This window comes from Cetorhinus maximus, chromosome 19 (assembly GCF_964194155.1).
Source record: "Cetorhinus maximus chromosome 19, sCetMax3.hap1.1, whole genome shotgun sequence".
Classification (NCBI taxonomy): domain Eukaryota; kingdom Metazoa; phylum Chordata; class Chondrichthyes; order Lamniformes; family Cetorhinidae; genus Cetorhinus; species Cetorhinus maximus.
In genome coordinates, this window is record NC_135897.1 from 863,409 (window position 1) to 868,555 (window position 5,147).

Below are 5,147 nucleotides of genomic sequence, written 5' to 3' on the forward strand. Positions count from 1 at the left end.
GGCTTCAGTTATCTCTACTCAGACTATGGAAGTAGATGTGGAAGGTGGCTCGATAGTGGTGGACCTCCCACCCCCGATCTCAAGCAAACCCTTACTACAATTCGAAAACTCTTGTTCTCCTATTGTTACATTTATCATTCCCCGTTGTGTGTCACATTCGGAACTGTCCATGCTGTACAAAAGTTCCTCCTGCGATTCGGGATAAGCAGTGATGATCCCCGACCTTGTTGCCAGTAGTAATAGGCCCACGACCAGGATCGTAAATCTGTGGAGACATTAAGATCGGCTCCCGTTCTCTGGGTTACCACTTGATCAATTTTCATGTATCTTTAATTGTGTGTAATGCCTCCATTTACTTCCCATTCTCATATCTACAAGGATGCATGTCTCACCTGTCATAATTACCTCTCATGGTCCATGCCTGGTCACTCCGATCTCACTTTGACCATCTTCTTATTCCCCACTTGGAGGGGCAGGGGTCCATCGTTGCGCTTCGGATTTGCCTGTTTCCATATCCTTAATCACCTGTTGGTCTCTGACATCCTTCTTAACTCATGCAATTGCTTACTTATTTCACTCACATGGTATTGCATACTTCCTTTTAGTGGTCCTACATCTCCTATTCCTACTATGATTCACTCCAGTAACTGCATTGTCCTCCTTGTCATTATTTCAAATGGGGTGAACCCGGCGGTACTGCTTGGGGTAGCCCCTAAGGCGCTTTAGAATATTGGTCTATTCCCTGTCTCTTGCATTACTTTCTGATTGATGTATTTTTTAAAGTTCAGTTCATCCTCTCCACCAACCCCGAGCTGTGGCTGGTAGGGAATGTGGAATTTATTTTCAAATTTAAATTTATACATTTATTTAATGACTCTTCCTGTGAAATAAGTTCCCTGATTTGAATCCATCTGGATAGGCACCCTCCACTCCTTCCACTCTCCTTTCTCCTGCTGCTGTCCCACGTCAGACCTCAATTCCTTAAACTATCTACACAATCCGACAATGCACCTTCTTATACTATCTTTCAATGGCTCAGTATCTTCACTTCTAGTGACAGTTCTCTGTGCGAGACGTTCAAATCTGTCATCACAGTATTAATCCTGTGGTCTTACTTTTTGCAGCTTGCAGGCACATTAATACAAGCAGTAGTAATTCACTTTAGCCCTTTTCCACCTTTCCCTTTGCCTGTATCCATCTTGTGGAAAACTGTTGTTAAGTATTATTTTCCCCTACATTTCCATTCCTGAATACAGATTCCAGTTATGTTGAAGGGGCATGAGGACTCGAAACGGCAACTTTTTTCTTCTCCGCTGATGCTGCCAGACCTGCTGAGTTTTTCCAGGTAATTCAGTTTTTGTGTTGCTACAGATTCCACATAGTTTTCGCTCTAAGTTTTTGTTTTCCCTCACCATGATCATCCTAAGATTTCCTTGAGTTCAGTTTCTCTATTGCCAACGAGGATCTCTGTCTCTAGATATTTGCTGATCTCTCCCTATGCGTTTCCAATGTCGCAATTGATGGTCAGATTATCAAATTCAGTTCCCTTAAAAAAGTTAGTATGTTGTGTCCTCTTTCCCTAACTCTTTCACCTATTTGCCTCTTAAGATGTTACACTTGGAACAGCTAACATCTTATCTTGTTCTGGATGCCTGGAGAGACTTTAAAATAATAAACTATTCTCATAGAAGTTTTAAACAAAAATCTGGCATTGACTTGTTTTGCGTCCTTATCTTCTTCTCAAACAACATTTTCTCAAAAGTAACCCACCAAGTTTGTCTGACACGTTGCTTTTAGGGTGATGCCAGATTCATTAACTCGGCCAAAAAATGGATTTCTGCCAAACCTTTGTCAAGTTATTGAGCTTAGCTTCATATTTTGTGAACAGACTTACAAATACAAAACATTGCAGCATTTGAATTAGTGCCAATTGTTGTCAAACCTTTTAAAATGAAAATTCCCTTTAGAGAATTTTATCACGAACCAAACCTCGCAATGTTAAACTTTGTAAGGCATGTAATTTAAGCTATCAAAATTAAAACAAACTCTTTCTTTTGTGTATTGTTTTGTATCCAAGTTATATTTATCATATGTTCATCAGCATATTCTTTATCTTTGATAGCATGATAGTGATTCAAAAGTAACCTTGTAAATTACACGACACTTTGCACCTGAAGCCTTTTACAATCGTCAAATATCAGTGCGGTTGGGATGCATCTTTCCTTTCATATTTAATTGATTTCTTCACAATAAATCGCTTCTAATCCATTGGAACCACCTAGACCCTATGTTTATGCCTTATGGTTTTCCTGGAAGCCCTTGAACTTCAGGTAATTTTCCTCGTCAGAAATATGGAATTTTAACTCGTAAGGGTTTATTTAACTGATATGTATCAATCCCAATCAGTTGGAAGTTGGTGATGCTAGTTTGCAAAGGGGGTGGTACAAAGGTAGGTTTATCTAACCCTGTCTAGCATCATGACAGCATTAAATTGCGAAACTTTTTGGTAGAAATCTCTACTGAAACATTCTACTCAAAACTTTGGATTGCTTTAGTGTACTTTTCCTTTAATCTAACATGGGGCTTTCAACCCTAAAATGCTGAACTACACAAACAAATAAAAAATTACGGAAGAAAACACATTAAAGCCCACATACGAACGCTTCATTGCTTGCACACAAAGAAACATATATTTAACGGTACCCATTTATTTTCCTGTATCCTAATCTTAGCGACTTAAAGTTCTCATCTTCTAAACGAAACTTCAAATAGCGGTGGGGCGGTCTCAGCTCCCTGATTGGTTTCTCCTTCGGAGCTCTCTTCCTCTTGATCAGTATCACTACAATCTGCCACGACTGCTCTTATCTGTCCTGAATCTGACGTTCTCTCTCTCTCTAATCGACAGGAACTTAATATTAACCTTTCTGCTCAACTGCAGTTACAAGGTGGTAGTAATCATCATCCCTTTCTTTTCCTTATCCTTTAAGTTCTACTCACCACTATCTTTGCTCTCCGGTGGTTCGCTGTGGATTGCACCCCTCCTTATGCACTTTAGTGCTTATTTTGCTATCCCGTTATGAACCTCGTAATGGAGTCCCAAAACACTAAATCTATCACATTTGCATTATCTGTGGTCGAGTATGGCCTTGCTGATTCTCACAAGCCTTGGGAATGTGTGAGGTTCAAATTTCCCTCTGTCTAGCATGCCCGTTAACTATTAACCGCTTAAGCAAACATGTGTTGCATGCGTGGATATTTTAAGTATTGATTCAGTGCAATAAGTTCTTACTGTATCCCTTTATTTCCCCCTAACAATTAATGTATCGCTTTATATCCCCCTAACATATACGTTGCATACAAAGGCACTTTTTCTTATAGTTGAGGGGTCAAAGGCCAGGTGCAATTAATTTCAGTGCATAGGTAGAATGATAAGAGGGGAGTTGCGGCAAATTTCTTTCACCCAGAGTCTGTTATGAGTCTGGAATTCATTGTCTGAAAAGGCAGTGGAGTCACGAAATCTCGTAAGATGTAAGACGTATTTAGTTACTCACTTGCGTTGCTACAGCTTCGAGGCCTATGGTCCAAGAATTGGAAAATTGGATTAGTGTAGACAGACCTTTGTGGACCGGCATGAAACAATGGGCTGAATGACCTCTTTGTGTGCAGTGAATGCGTATGAGTCAATGTGCCTACCATTAGCACTCCCTTCGTCTTTTGACAATGACATCTTTGTCAATCTCTCCTTAACCCCCAACTATTGCTGTCTCTCTACCCTGTTATAACTGCTCCGCCGCCTTACACGCAATAAATTTCAACACAGTTCTACTGTTCATTATATCTGAAGGATAGTCGTACAGTGTGGAACCATAGAGACACAGAGATACATAGCACGGAAACAGGCCTTTCGGCCCATCGTTTCCGCTCTGACCATCAAGCACCTGTCTTTTGTAATCCACTTTTCCAGCACATGCTCCATAGCGCTTTATGCTCATGGCGTTTCAAGTGCGCAACCAAATACTTCTCAAAAATTGTCAAGATCCTAGCCTTAACCATTCCCTCCGGCAGGTAAATACGGTAACTGTGAAGGCACATGGGGTACTCGGAGATTTCAGACATCCTCTGGGTGAAAACAAGCCCTCAAAACCTCTCTAAACCTCCTGCCCTTTGGCTAAAATCTACCCTTCCTGTTTACTGACACTTCAGGGAAGGGGGAAGATTCCTTCCCATCAGTCCTATCTATGACCCTCATTATTGTGTATACCTCTGCCATGTCGCCCCTCAGACTTCTCTGCTCGAATGAAGATAACCCTATTCTACCCAGCGTCTCGTCATTGCTGAAACGCTGCAGCCGTGGTCAATACTCCTGGAGGATCTCCTCTGAACCCTCTTCAGAGCAGTTACAACCTTTCTATAGCGTGGCTATATGAGCTTCTCACAGTAATCCAACCGTTGTCTAACTAGCGTTTCATGCAGCCTCAAGATAACCTCACTATATTCTATGCCTCGGTGAATAAAGGCAAGCATCCCTTATGCGTTATTAACCAACGTTCTGCCTTCACAGATCCGTGGACATGAACATGAAGTTCTCCTTGATCCTCGTCACACACTCGGTTCCTACCATTTATTATGCATTCCCTTGCCGTGTTAGTCCTCCCAAAATGCATCACCACACACTTCTCAGGATTAAATTCAATTTGGCACTGCTCTGCCTATATTTACAGCCCAATTAAAACGCCTTGTAATCTAAGGATCTCCTCTCACTTTACAGCACCACCAATCGTTTTGCCGCCTGCGAACTTACTGATCATACCTCCTATGTCGTGGTCTAAATCATTAATGTACAGAAACAAACAGCAAGAGTCCTAGCACCAACACCTGCAGTACACATCACAGGCTTCCAATCGCAAAAACAACCTTTGACCATTGCCCTCTGTCTCCTGCCAGTAAGCCAATTTTGGATGAAATTTTCCAAATTGCCATGGGCTCTTGCCAGTTTGACCATTCTCTTATGTGGCAACATTTAAAAAATCTTAGAGAAGTTCATGTTGACTGCATCCACTGCCATACCCTCATCTCCACAACACGTCAGCTCCTCAAAAAATTCAACCAAAGTTGTTTGACATGCTGTTGTCTTGAAAAAGCCATGC